At 32.8% G+C, this 16,231-nt stretch overlaps 1 non-coding gene across 1 annotated transcript; it reads right to left on the bottom strand.

Annotated features, from left to right (window-relative positions):
• Window positions 1-3,502: 3,502 nt before the first annotated feature.
• LOC139845906 (small nucleolar RNA R71) lies at window positions 3,503-3,609 on the bottom strand. The gene has a single exon (XR_011758659.1). It is a non-coding gene; the product is annotated as a small nucleolar RNA R71 (small nucleolar RNA).
• Between the last annotated feature and the right edge of the window lie 12,622 nt (window positions 3,610-16,231).

The raw sequence follows: 16,231 nt of genomic DNA, 5'->3' as shown, positions 1-16,231 counted from the left end.
TAGTTTCTGGTGACATCCTATAAATTTCGCAGTTTTGGTTGATCTTACATCCATCTATCTCTCTATCTCACTCGTATAATATATATATATATATATATATATATATATATATATATATATATATATATATATATATATATATATATATATTAATTTTAATTTTAATTTTAAATTCTAATAATAAGGGTATGTTAGCGAATGTTGTAAGGGTGTAAGTCGAAATTCTGTCCGTGTAACGCTACGCTATTTTTAATCATTGTAAGTTATGTTCAACCTTTTTAAATTAATGTCTCGTAGCTAAGTTATTATTATGCTTATTTAATGCCGAAGTAATCGTGATGTTGGGCTAAATATTAAAATTGGGTAATTGGGCTTTGGACCATAATTGAGGTTTGGATAAAAGAACGACACTTGTGGAAATTAGACTATGGGCTATTAATGGGCTTTATATTAACTAAATGATACCTCGTTAATTTAATATATAGACTTATAATTTGACGTATTTATATATAACCACATACGCTTGACTGGGTACGGTGGACGGGATATCTATAAACACCAATAATTGTTCATTTTACCGGACACGGAACTGGATTAATAGTTAATAGACTTGTTGAAACAGGGGTGGATTACATTCAAGGGTAATTGGTGTAATTGTTAACAAAGTAGTAAAATCTTGAACTACACGCAGTCGATAACCTGGTGTATTCATTAAACAAAGTATTAAGACCTTGTTACAATTCGAATCCCCAATTAGTTGGAATATTTGACTTCGGGAATAAGAATAATTTGACGAAGACTTCCGCATTTTATGATTATGACTGATGGACTATTATGGACAAATCCGTATGGACATATCAAATAATCCAGGACAAAGGACAATTAACCCATGGGAATAAACTAAAATCAACACGTCAAACATCATGATTACGGAAGTTTAAATAAGCATAATTTATTTTATTTCATATTTAATTGCACTTTTAATTATCGCACTTTTATTTATTGTCATTTTATTTATCGTATTTTTATTTATCGCAATTTCATTATCGTTATTTACTTTACGCTTTAAATTAAGTCTTTTATATATTTAATATTTTACATTAGGTTTTAACTACGACTTAAGTTTTAAAATCGACAAACCGGTCATTAAACGGTAAAAACCCCCTTTTATAATAATAAAACTACTTATATATATATATATATATATATATATATATATATATATATATATATATATATATATATATATTTGTATTTTTACAATTATAAGTTAAAACTAATATAGCGTTAGACTTGGCTAAGTCTCCCTGTGGAACGAACCAGACTTACTAAAAACTACACTACTGTACGATTAGGTACACTGCCTATAAGTGTTGTAGCAAGGTTTAGGTATATCCATTCTATAAATAAATAAATAAATATCTTGTGTAAAATTGTATCGTATTTAATAGTATTTTTTTAGCAAAAATATAACTATTTTGTACACCACCTCGCACACATCAAGTATTTTTGGCGCCGCTGCCGGGGAAACTAAAACGCCGAAAGCGCAACACTATAAAAAAAGATTTTTTTATTAAGTTCTTTGTATAAAAAAATACGTTTTAAATATTAAAAATACAAAAATATAAAAAGAAAAATAACAATATATATATATATTTTTAAGAGTTTGTTAAATATATATAAAACTATAAAGTTTCTTTATTTTTATTTTTAGTTTGTAAAAAAATATAAGTTTTTATTTATTATACTTTATATAATTTTAAAAAACAGAAAAAAATATATGTAAAAAATCACTCGGTCCAGTACTGTTGCAGCCCAGAACCTGGCCCAAAACCCTACTCCATGCGACCGCATGGATTTTTAACGCGTAGACCATGCAATCGCATGGCCTGATCTGACAGCCCTGATCCGAGCAATAATTACGGAGTTTTTAATTATTATTATTATTTAATTAAAACCCTAATTAGGGTTAGTGTATTTAAATATTTAGTTTAGTTTTATTATTTAGTTTGTTTTATTTAGTTTTAATCTAGTTTTAATTAATATATAAAATTAATAGTTTTATAAAATAAATAAAATAAAAATAATATTTTTATAAAAATTGTGCTTTTTACAACTTCAAGTTTTATTTTTATATTTTGTATCTTTTTAATCGTTTCTTCGTAATATTTATATTTTTCGCTCGTATTTAGTTTTAAGTCATAGTTTTTGCCATAATTATTGTTATTTCTAGATTTTTAGGCTTTGCCGTAAAATCCCTTAAGTGCTTTTTCTTTAGACTAAGATATAGGTGCTTTAGAATTTTGCGACACCATTTTATAAATTTTAGTAGTTCTTAAGTTATTATCGTTTTGGATTTAGATTTTCTCTAAGCTTTAATATTTTTAGACGCAACTTTTAATTCTTAGTTTTTAGTTCCTTTTTAGTTTCGACGCGCTACGTTCTTTTTATTATTTTTCGACCTTTTATTTTTCGACGTTTTTCCGACGCGCTCTTTTTCTTTCTTATTTTTTGCCGCTCTAGTTTTTAGAACTTAGAATATTTTCTATTTCTTCTCTAAAATTTCTTTAAATTTCAACAAAAAATTATTTTAAGCAGTTAAATTGATAGACATCCAAATTTTCTGGTTCGTAGTAATAGTTGGATTTGTTAGTGGCTGAGTTGTGAGCTTCCGATTTAAAGGGTTCTGGCTCCCTGCTGCATCTATTGGCTATTCGAAACGTCGGCCAAAGCAGAAAAGTCTATTAATTTGATAACTTATATAATTTTTATATTTTATAACTAATACGATATTCAGTGAATGCACCGAGCAAAACGTTCACCACCTTTTGTACGTTCACCACCTGTAACTCGATCAAGACATCTAGCCAATATTGTCGCCGTTGATTTTTCTTTAGAATCATCATCCAGTCGACCAAGTACTCCAATTCAAATTTCCGATAATCCATTTTTTGAACCCGACCTCACAATTGAGAATCCGGAGGATATTCAGGGACAATTCAGAGATCCTGAACCATTAATCTTTCCTCCGGAACCACCAATCATTCAAACAGAGATTGTTGAGGAACAACCCATTAAAACAGAATCCTATAGTGATTCACATTCAACAAATTCAATCATGGAAAATCTGGAACCTCTAAGTATGGAAGACCGAATGAGAGCTAAATGCACGGGCCAAGGTCACGCAATTACTCAACTTGACATTAATGCGCCAGATTATGAAATCAAAGGACAAATTCTACACATGGTAACTAATCAATGCCAATTTAGTGGTGCACCGAAGGAAGATCCAAATGAACATCTTCGTACCTTTAATAGGATCTGTACACTATTTAAAATAAGAGAAGTGGAGGATGAACAGATATATCTCATGTTATTTCCCTGGACTTTAAAGGGAGAAGCCAAAGATTGGTTAGAATCGTTACCTGAAGGGGCGATTGATACATGGGACGTTTTAGTTGAAAAATTTCTTAAACAATTCTTTCCAGCATCTAAAGCCGTAAGACTTCAAGGAGAAATTGTTACGTTCACACAAAAGCCAAATGAAACTTTATATGAAGCATGGACAAGATTTGGAAAGTTGTTGAGAGGATGTCCGCAACATGGTTTAGACACTTGTCAAATAGTACAAATATTCTACCAAGGATGCGACATCACTACAAGGAAAGACATCGATATAGCAGCTAATGGTTCCATTATGAAGAAAACCGCAACTGACGCTTATAAAATTATTGATAACACTGCTTCCCACTCACATGAGTGGCACCAAGAAAAAGATATCGTTAGATCATCTAAAGCAGCTAGGGCCGATTCTAGCCATGACTTTGATTCCATTTTCGCAAAGATAGATGCTGTCGAGAGACGAATGGAAAAGATGACTAAGGATATCCACTCAATACGAATTAGTTGTGAGCAGTGTGGAGGACCACATTTGACAAAAGATTGTCTCAGTATTGAACTAACAATGGAACAAAGAGAGAATGTTTCATACATAAACCAAAGGCCTGGAAATAATTATCAGAATAATTATCAACCGGCAAGACCAATCTACAATCAAAATCAGAATTATAACCGAAATGTTTCATATAACAACCAACAAGGTCCTAGCAACCAACAAGTATCCAACAATACTTACAATCAGCAAAGACCTATTTTTCAAAACAAACTATCACAAACCGATGATAAAAAGCCAAATTTAGAAGATATGATGTCGAAGCTAGTTGAATCTCAAACTTAATTTTTCACATCTCAGAAATAAACCAATGAACAAAATGCTCAAGCATTTAGAAATCAACAAGCTTTGATTCAAAATTTGGAACAAGAAGTGAGCAACCTAGCAAGGTTAATAGGTGAAAGAAAACCGGGAAGTCTACCTAGTGATACAAATGCTAACCCCTGGAATGAAATAGCTAAAGCTATTACCACAAGAAGTGGTATTACACTTAAACCACCTGAAATACCTGTAATTTCTGATGACGCTATTCATACTCCACAAGAACCACAACCTGAGCAAGAAAAGGAAACAGAACCAGTAGTTGAAAAAGTTAATGAAGATAACACAGTTAAGGCAAAACCTTATGTTAAACCATACCAACCACCACTTCCTTACCCGAGTAAAATGAGAAAAGAGAGACTTGAAGCCGAGCAATCTAAATTCTTTTATATGTTTAAACAAATAAATGTCAATCTTCCTTTCATTGATGTGATTTCAGGAATGCCTAGATATGCTAAATTCTTGAAAGATCTAATCACAAATAGAAAGAAAATGGAAGAACTCTCGGCTGTTACTATGAATGCCAATTGTTCTGCAGTGCTGTTGAATAAGATACCAGAAAAATTATCAGATCCAGGAAGTTTCACAATTCCATGTTTTCTGGGTATTCTTAGTTCAATAGAAGCATTGGCAGACTTAGGTGCTAGTATAAATCTAATGCCGTATTCACTATACGCTAAACTAGACCTTGGAGAATTGAAACCGACACGAATAAGCATACAACTAGCCGATCGATCAGTAAAATATCCTAGAGGGATAATGGAGAACATGCTAGTTAAATTTGGTACTTTAGTATTTCCAGTAGATTTTGTTATTCTGAACATGGAAGAAGATTCTCGAGTTCCTCTCATATTAGGAAGACCATTCTTAAACACGGCTAAAGCAATAATGGACGTGTTCGGTAAGAAACTAACCCTAAGTATAGAGGACGAGAGTGTTACCTTTTTCAGTGGATAGAGCCATGTAATAACCGTAATCTGCAGATGATACATGTTATTATATTCAAACTATAGATTCACATGCAGAATTATTAGAAGAATTTCCAGAATTACAAGGAACGGGAGAATGTTCTTTAGGAGAAGGAACTGGACCAATTAATGAAACTGAAATGTTAGCTACACTTATGGCTAATGGATATGAACCAACAACAGAAGAAATTCAAATGCTAATAGAAGAAGACAGATATTGATATAAATCATCGATAGAAGAACCACCGACATTAGAGTTAAAGCCACTTCCAAACCATTTGGAATACGCTTATTTACATGGTGAATCTGAATTACCTGTAATAATATCGTCTTCTCTTACTGAAAATGAAAAATGTCAACTCATTTATGTGCTAAAAGCTCATAAACCAGCTATTACATGGAAAATTCATGATATTAAAGGAATAAGTCCTTCATATTGCACACATAAAATCCTTATGGAAGAAGGTCATCAAACGTATGTGCAACGCCAACGAAGACTAAATCTGAATATGCAAGATGTTGTTAAGAAAGAAATTATTAAACTGCTTGATGCAGGTTTAATTTATCCAATCTCTGATAGTCTATGGGTAAGTCCAGTTCAATGCGTGCCTAAGAAGGGTGGCATGACTGTCATCACAAATGAAAAAAATGAGCTTATTCCTACTAGGACTGTAACAGGATGACGTGTTTGTATTGATTATAGAAAATTAAATGACGCTACCAGAAAAGATCACTTTCCCTTACCTTTCATTGATCAAATGTTGGAAAGATTAGCCGGAAATAGTTACTATTGTTTTCTTGATGGTTTTTCCGGATATTTTTAAATTCCAATAGCACCCGAGGATCAAGAGAAAACCACATTCATGTGCCCTTATGGTACTTTTGCTTATAAACGCATGCCATTTGGACTTTGCAATGCCCCTGCAACCTTTCAAAGGTGCATGATGGCGATTTTTCACGACATGATAGAAGAATGCATGGAAGTTTTCATGGATGACTTTTCAGTCTTCGGTGATACATTTGAATCATGTCTAGTTAATCTTGAATGAATGCTTATTAGATGCGAACAATCAAATCTAGTACTTAATTGGGAGAAATGCCATTTCATGGTTAAAGAAGGCATCGTTCTTGGTCATAAAATTTCAAAGGAAGGAATTGAAGTGGATAGAGCTAAAGTAGATGTAATTGCTAAACTTCCACATCCCACCAATGTTAGAGGAGTTAGGAGTTTTCTAGGGCATGCCGGTTTTTACCGACGTTTTATAAAAGATTTTTTTAAAATTGCCACTCCTATGAATAAACTCCTAGAAAAAGATACACCATTCATCTTTTCAGATGAATGCATCAAATCTTTTAATATTCTTAAAGAAAAACTCACTAATGCGCCGATCATGATAACTCCAAATTGGAATCTACCGTTTGAACTTATGTGCGATGCAAGTGATTTTGCAATGGGAGCCGTTTTAGGATAAAGGATTGAAAAACGATTTCAACCTATATATTATGCTAGTAAGACGTTACAAGGAGCACAAACAAATTACACAACTGCTGAAAAAGAACTCCTTGCTATTGTCTTTGCTTTTGACAAATTTCGTTCATATCTCGTTCTAGCAAAAACGGTGGTCTATACCGACCATTCTGCTCTTAGATACCTATTTTCGAAATAAGATGCTAAACCAAGATTAATCCGTTGGATCTTACTCTTACAAGAGTTCGATATTGAAATCCGAGATAAAAGCGGAGCAGAAAATCTCGCCGCTGATCATCTTTCTCGTCTTGAAAATCCCGAATTAGAAGTTCTAAATGAATCGGCCATACAAGACAGCTTTCCTGATGAATATCTATTGAAGATAGATTATAATGAAATTTCATGGTTTATAGACTATGCAAACTACTTAGTATGTGGATTCCTTGAAAAAGGGTTGTCGTACCAAAAACGAAAGAAATTCTTTAGTGATATAAAACACTATTTCTGGGAAGATCCACATTTGTTTAAAAGTTGTCCCGATGGAATAATACGCCGATGTGTATTCGGAGATGAAGCTAGTCAAATCTTAAACCATTGTCACACAGGACCAACAGGAGGGCATTATGGGCCTCAGCTCACAGCAAGAAAAGTTTACGATGCTGGATTCTATTGGCCTACAATTTTTAAAGACGCACATCTTCTTTGCAAATCCTGTGATGCTTGTCAAAGGGCCGAAAAAATAAGTCAACGTGATGAAATGCCACAAAATATCATTCATGTATGTGAAGTATTTGACATTTGGGGTATTGACTTTAAGGGTCCATTTCCAAAATCTCATAATAATATCTACATTCTCGTTGCCATTGATTATGTATCTAAATGGGTGGAAGCACAAGCTCTCCCAACTAACGATGCACGAGTTGTAGTCAATTTTTTAAAACGTCTTTTTGCAAGGTTCGGAACACCAAAAGCTTTAATAAGTGATCGGGGTACTCATTTTTGTAATAATCAACTTGAGAAAGTTCTCAAAAGATATGGAGTAACTCATAAAATCTCAACCGCTTATCATCCACAAACAAGTGGACAAGTTGAAAATACCAACCGAGCTTTAAAACGTATTCTAGAGAAAACCGTAGGATCAAATCCGAAGGAATGGTCCATGAAATTGGAGGATGCACTCTGGGCTTTTAGAACAGCTGATGTGCGCAGAGGTGTATATGAAATAGCTTTATTTTTACAACTAAATACTATTAAATATGCTACAATTTTACGCACGTTATTTATTTATTTATCGAGTGGATATACTTAAACCTTGCTACAACACTTATAGGCAGTGTACATAATAGTACAGTAGTGTAGTTTTTAGTAAGTCCGGTTCGTCCACAGGGAATCTTTTAAACAAAGCTTAACGCTATATTAGTTTTAATTTATAAAAATACAAATATATATAAGTAATATTATTATTATAAAGGGGGGTTTTTACCATTTAATGACCGATTTGTCGATTTTTAAAACTTTAGTCGCAGTTAAAACCTAATGTAAAATATTAAATAAATAAAAGACTTAATTTAAAGCGTAAAGTAAATAACGATAATGAAATTGAAATAAATAAAAGTGCGATAAAATAAACTTGCGATAATTAAAAAGTACGATAATTAAAAGTGCAATTAAATATGAAAATAAAGGAAATTAAATATGAAATAAAAGAATTATGCTTATTTAAACTTCCGTAATCATGATGTTTGACGTGTTGATTTTAGTTTTATGCCCATGGGTTAATTGTCCTTTGTCCTGAATTATTCAATATGTCCGTCTGGTTTTTGTCCATAATAGTCCATCAGTCATAAATATAAAGTGCGAGTGTCCTCGTCAAATTATCCGTATACCCGAATTTAAATATTCCAACTAATTGGGGACTTAAACTGTAACAAGGTTTTATTACTCTGTTTAATAATTACACCAGGATATCGACTGCGTGTAACCCAAGGTTTTAATACTTTGTTATCAATTATGCCAGGTGTCCTTGTACATAATTTCACCCCTGTTTTAATAATTCTAGTGACTATTAATCTATTCCCGTGTCCGGTTAAATGAACGATTATTCGTACATATAAATACCCCGCCCATCGTGTCCGATCGAGTGTATATGGTTATTTATAGGGACGTCCAATTGTAAATCTTTATATTAAAATTAACAAACTATCATTTAGTTAAACACATATAAAGCCCATTAATAGCCCATAGTCTAATTTCCACAAGTGTCGTTCTTTTGTCCAAACCCCAATTATGGTACAAAGCCTAATTACCCAATTTTAGTAATTAGCCCAACATCATGATTACTTCGGTATTAAATAATCATAATAATAACTTAGCTACGAGACATTAAATTAAAAAGGTTGAACATAACTTACATTGATTAAAAATAGCGTAGCGTTACACGGACAGAATTTCGACTTACACCCTTACAATATTCGCTAACATACCCTTATTATTGGAAATTAAAATTAAAATTAAAATATAAATTATATATATATATATATATATATATATATATATTTACGTATATAGAGAGATAGATAGAATTAGGATATATAAAACGTTCAGAATGCGTTGCCTTTTATAGGCATTTTCGAGTTTGGCTGCTCCGCGAGTCGCGGCACTCTTGCTCTTCAAACTCCGCAAGTCACAGAGTTCGTAAATCCAGCTCACACAAGTTTGGATCCTAGTCTGCCGACGGATTTTAATAATATAAATATAATATAAATATATAATTTATATAATTAATTATATATTATATTATATTTATATACATAATTAATTTGTAACTTTCAGTCCGTTGCGTCGAGCGTTGAGAGTTGACTCATGTCCCGGTTCCGGATTTTCGAACGTCCTTGCGTACAATTTAATATCTTGTACTTTGCGTTTTAAATCTTGTACTCTTGTAATTCTGAGACGTTTCTTATCAATAATTGGAACCTCTTTGATTGTATTTTGTACTTTTGAGCTTTTTGGTCGTTTACGTCTTCAATTCGTCGAATCTATCTTTTGTCTTCACCTTTTATTATTTAACCGAATATCACTTGTAAATTGGACAATTGCAACTAAAAGCTTGTCTTTCTTGAGGAATAATGCTATGAAATATATGTTCGTTTTTAGCATTATCAAATATTCCCACACTTGAGCGTTGCTTGTCCTCAAGCAATATAGTCTTGAAATATACTAGAATCACTTCTTTATTCTTCACACTTTGTACATCAGTGATTTCTATACGGCGGTATAAACAATGGTAGTAACGATGTGGTTTACAGTCCCACATGACTATAAAATTTAGATCCTTTAAGGAAATTGGATCTTTATGAAAACATTTAATCTTTTGAAAATTAAATCTAGCTTTTACCCTAGATAAGTTTTCCGGAATAACCCTTCACTGGTGTTTGCAAATTCTTTTTGTGGGTTTGGTGGGTTTCATATTTGAAATTTTTAGCTCAAAACTTGTGGTTTTGTGTCACCCACTTGCTAACCTTGTATTGGGAAAGCAACACGTCCAGTATACTTGTTCTGTATATTACCTTTCGGTAAACTACCGTCCAGTTGTAAAGGAAAGCGTTGAACAAGCAACTGTTAAGGCAATGTCCCCTGACATTCTTTTAATTATGGTCTATAACGTATCGGATGCAATTACTATCCTTGGTAGGAGCAATAGTAAAGCGCACCCTTATAATTTTTTGGTCTGGCACAAGGTCCTGTCTTTGACCATGCTATGCAACCACCGTTCTTACGATTGACACCCGATTTGGTTCAGGTGACCTAATGAATTCCAGGTGAATTCCTAGGATTTTACGTTCAATGGTAATGAACGCATTGGAAATGGGTTTTTAGAAAACAAATCGGTTTGTAATTTTGATCAAAATATTTTCTCGTTCAAGCTCGAGTTTAGATATCATCGAATTCCATGAGTTTGTAATTCTCAATCTTTAAGGTCAATCTCTAGGATTGAGTAATATCAGTCTTAAAAGCTGATTTTTGATCTTTAAGGAGATTATCCTTTCTGGGGATCTGATTCATTAGTCTTATCCAGCTAATTTGCACGACGTCCTCCCCATTTTACGAGACAGATCCTCTCATGGTTAGGATAAGTCTGACCACTTGGCGACCCTGTTTGATGCTGAGGTCCGTGGATTTCCTGCTGATTTTAGTGATGAATTTTCTAGATTTTTCGTCAACCTACAGCTGGTCTGGCCGACAACTTCATGACCTAAATCAAGAAGCGCGTGTCTTTTTCGGAAGACTTTACTTCCTTTTAATGATGGAATTGATTCATCGTGTAGATCCATCGTTCTTTCAAAAGTATTACCATAAACCGGGTAAAACTGATTATTTTCGTCCAAAAAAAAAAAATATTTTCAATTATTTGTACAAAAATATGTGATATATGTTTTGAATAACTTGGTAAAAATTTCTCACATTTGGCTTTTATTTTCCTTTCTTTGCCTTTTTATTCTCTTCTATTCCATTTTAAATGAATTCTAATATTTTGGGTTGTTTCTCAATTTATGTCCTTTCCGAGGTAACGACAATTTCGGTGTTAACACCTAGTTTTCATCGTTCATAAATATGTATAAACATGATTTTGAATTCATTTAATTGAAAATTTTAAAAAAATTTACTAGAATTGTGTAGTCAATATATAAGACTAGGGCTGTTCTTTATTATCAGAGAGCACTAGATTCTAATACAACTACTGTGTTACTAGTATTTTTAATGGTAACCAAGTGTTTAAGTTAAAAAATTTTAAAAATTCGAAAGAATTTAACCCCTTCTCACACTTAAGATCTTGCAATGCCCTCATTTGCAAGAAATCAGTAACAATTTAAATTATTGAGGGTGATTAGCGTAGAAAATTGATTAAATTTTACCAAAGTTTCCAAACATATTGGCGTTTGTTTTAAAAGCAAAGATTTTTGGTTTTTTTTTTTTTATGTTTTTGGCATACTTTAATTCAATAAGGCTAAAAATAATGATAATAAAAGTTCTCGTCCCTCCCTTGGGTAAAGCAATTTCCGTTCAACGACCTAGTCTTCAACTTACGACGAATTTTTAAAAATCATATTTTTAACTTAGCAAAATAAAGTAAATTTTTTTTTTATATTCACACAACTTAAATTTAAAATGCATAAAATTAAAAATTCACACCAAACTTAAATTTAATTTTGTTTTTATACATACAAACTTATATTAAAAATATTAATTTTTAAAATATTTACAATTTTAAATATATTGATTTAAAAAGTTTACAATATCAATTTAAGATTTATATATTAATTTTAAAAACATGGTAAAAATAAAATTAAAAAATCTTTTTGGCTTTTATTCCACTTTAATCAATCAAATATTATCAAAAATATGCGCCCCTCTTTTTGGTAAAGTAATTTCTGTTCATTGACCTAATTTAACTCATGATGAATTTTTGAAATATTTTGGGTTGATTGATTAAAGATATTTATACCTTAAGAATAAACGGTAAATTTCGCAGTGATGTAATAAATTTTTGTATGATATCAATAATTTCGGTCGCAAGACCTAATTTTATTGAATACCAATTTAATACTTTATAGCGAACAAATTAGCGTTTATTATCAAAAGGTTTAAAATAAAAATAAAAAATAAAAATGAAAACTGTACAAACTTACCTGTGAAATAGATTTCTTAGTGATATGCTCTAGCCCACTCATGAGATAGTCGGACTAATTGGTTTTCCATGGCTACATAGGCGTAACCTCGAGCATTTAATGTTTTTTCTTCTAAACATATGAACGGTCCATCTCTGCATAAAGTAACAAATTCGGTGTTTGAATAGGTTTGATTATTTGAACATTTACCTTCGTGTGACCATTTTCCGCATTTGTGACATTTTTCAAGGTGTCGTGCTCTTCTTTTCGCTGCGGATTTTGATTTTCCTTTACCAAATTGTAACTTATTATCTTCGCATCTGGATTCTTTTCTTACTCCGTCCAATTTACTTCTGATTAATGATACCAGTTCACTCGGAAGTGTGTCATTATTACGTTTAGTAATCAAAGCGTGTAGCACTAGACCATGGTTTAGTTCACATGAAGTCTTCATCTCGTAAATCCTAAAAAAATAAAAAATTCAGAATGGGGGGAGAAGACTAGTTCTTTAGGGTCTGCTAGGGAAAGACCATTCGGGTTCCATTTTCGAGAACTACACGAAAACAGAAAATCTAACTCTAACAGAAATACATATTATCCTTTAAAGACTTGATTCTCCCCACACTTAGTTAGTTGTGGTATCGAAATTGTGATTAACTTCATTGTCGACTTCCATCGGACTATCTATGTAATGTTTAACTCTGTGACCATTAACTTTAAATTCAATCCCATTTGAATTTATTAATTCTACTGTTCCGTATGGGAAAACTCTTTTGACTATGAATGGTCCAGACCATCTTGATTTCAATTTTCCAGAAAATAGCTTGAATCGTAAATTAAAAAGAAGAACTCTGTCTCCTTCTTTAAATTCTTTTGAACTTCTGATTCTTTTATCATGCCATTTCTTCGTTCTTTCCTTATAGATTAACGAATTTTCGTATGCTTCATGTCTTAATTCTTCTAATTCGTTTAGTTGACTTAACCGTAGACGTCCAGCTTCATGTAAATCAAGATTACATGTCTTCAAAGCCAAAAATGCTTTGTGTTCAATTTCTACTGGAAGATGATATGCTTTTCCATAAATGAGTCTAAAAGGTGTGGTTCCAATTGGAGTTTTATAGGCTGTTCTAAAAGCCCAGAGTGCATCCTCCAATTTTATGGACCATTCCTTCGGATTTGATCCTACGGTTTTCTCTTGAATACGTTTTAAAGCTCGGTTGGTATTTTCAACTTGTCCACTTGTTTGTGGATGATATGCGGTGGAGATTTTATGAGTTACTCCATATCTTTTGAGAACTTTCTCAAGTTGATTATTACAAAAATGAGTACCCCGATCACTTATTAAAGCTTTCGGTGTTCCAAAACTTGCAAAAAGACGTTTTAAAAAGTTGAATACAACTCGTGCATCGTTAGTTGGGAGAGCTTGTGCTTCCGCCCATTTAGATACATAATCAATGGCAACGAGAATGTAGAGATTATTATGAGATTTTGGAAATGGACCCATAAAGTCAATACCCCAAATGTCAAATACTTCACATACTTGAATGACATTTTGTGGTATTTCATCACGTTGACTTATTTTTCCGGCCCTTTGACAAGCATCACAGGATTTGCAAAGAAGGTGTGCGTCTTTGTAAATTGTAGGCCAATAGAATTCAACATCATAAACTTTTCTTGCTATTAGTTGAGGCCCATAATGCCCTCCTGTTGGTCCTGTGTGATAATGGTTTAAGATTTTACTAGCTTCATCTCCAAATACACATCGACGTATTATTCCATCGGGACAACTTTTAAACAAATGTGGATCTTCCCAGAAATAGTGTTTTATATTACTAAAGAATTTCTTTCGTTTTTGGTACGATAATCCTTTTTCAAGGAATCCACATACTAAGTAGTTTGCATAGTCTGCAAATCATGGAATTTCATTATAATCTATCTTCAATAGATATTCATCAGGAAAGTTGTCTTGTATGGCCGATTCATTTAGAACTTCTAATTCGGGATTTTCAAGACGAGAAAGATGATCAGCGGCGAGATTTTCTGCTCCTCTTTTATCTCGGATTTCAATATCGAACTCTTGTAAGAGTAAGATCCAACGGATTAATCATGGTTTAGCATCTTGTTTCGAAAATAGGTATCTAAGAGCAGAATGGTCGGTATAGACCACTGTTTTTGCTAGAACGAGATATGAACGAAATTTGTCAAAAGCAAAGACAATAGCAAGGAGTTCTTTTTCAGCAGTTGTGTAATTTGTTTGTGCTCCTTGTAACGTCTTACTAGCATAATATATAGGTTGAAATCATTTTTCAATCCTTTGTCCTAAAACGGCTCCCATTGCAAAATCACTTGCATCGCACATAAGTTCAAACGGTAGATTCCAATTTGGTGTTATCATGATCGGTGCATTAGTGAGTTTCTCTTTAAGAATATTAAAAGATTTGATACATTCATCTGAAAAGATGAATGGAGCATCCTTTTCTAGGAGTTTATTCATAGGAGTGGAAATTTTAGAAAAATCTTTAATGAAACGTCGGTAAAAACCGGCATGCCCTAGAAAACTCCTAACTCCTCTAACATTGGTGGGATGTGGAAGTTTAGCAATTACATCTACTTTAGCTCTATCCACTTCAATTCCTTCCTTTGAAATTTTATGACCAAGAACGATGCCTTCTTTAACCATGAAATGGCATTTCTCCCAATTAAGTACTAGATTTGATTGTTCGCATCTAATAAGAATTCGTTCAAGATTATCTAGACATGTTTCAAAAGTATCACCGAAGACTGAAAAGTCATCCATGAAAACTTCCATGCATTCTTCTATCATGTCGTGAAAAATCTCCATCATGCACCTTTGAAAGGTTGCAGGGGCGTTGCAAAGTCCAGATGGCATGCGTTTGTAAGCAAAAGTACCATAAGGGCACGTGAATGTGGTTTTCTCTTGGTCCTCGGGTGCTATTGGAATTTGAAAATATTCGGAAAATCCATCAAGAAAACAATAGTAACTATTTTCGGCTAATCTTTCCAACATTTGATCAATGAAAGGTAAGGGAAAGTGATCTTTTCTGGTGGCGTCATTTAATTTTCTATAATCAATACATACACGCCATCCTGTTATAGTCCTAGTAGGAATAAGCTCATTTTTCTCATTTGTAATGACAGTCATGCCACCCTTCTTAGGCACGCATTGAACTGGGCTTACCCATGGACTATCAGAAATTGGATAAATTAAACCTGCATCTTGCAGTTTAATAATTTCTTTCTTAACTACATCTTGCATATTAGGATTTAGTCTTCGTTGGCGTTGCACATACGTTTTATGACCTTCTTCCATAAGGATTTTATGTGTGCAATACGAAGGACTTATTCCTTTAATATCATAAATCTTCCATGCAATAGCTGGTTTATGAGCTTTCAACACAGAAATGAGTTACGATTTCTCATTTTCAGTAAGAGAAGACGATATTATTACAGGTAATTCAGATTCACCATGTAAATAAGCATATTCCAAATGGTTTGGAAGTGGCTTTAACTCTAATGTTGGTGGTTCTTCTATCGATGATTTATATCAATATCTGTCTTCTTCTTTTAGCATTTGAATTTCTTCTGTTGTTGGTTCATATCCATTAGCCATAAGTGTAGCTAACATTTCAGTTTCGTCAATTGGTTCAGTTCCTTCTCCTAAAGAACATTCTCCTGTTCCTTGTAATTCTGGAAATTCTTTTAATAATTCTGCATGTGATTCTATAATTTGAATATAATAACATGTATCATCTGCAGATTGTGCTTGTTGCATTGCTCTATCAACTGAAAAGGTAACACTCTCGTCCTCTATACTTAGGGTCAGTTTCTTACC

Source organism: Rutidosis leptorrhynchoides, chromosome 4 (genome assembly GCF_046630445.1).
Source record: "Rutidosis leptorrhynchoides isolate AG116_Rl617_1_P2 chromosome 4, CSIRO_AGI_Rlap_v1, whole genome shotgun sequence".
Taxonomy (NCBI): domain Eukaryota; kingdom Viridiplantae; phylum Streptophyta; class Magnoliopsida; order Asterales; family Asteraceae; genus Rutidosis; species Rutidosis leptorrhynchoides.
Note: the sequence above shows the minus strand (reverse complement) of the source record. Positions and strands in the feature narration are given on the sequence as shown.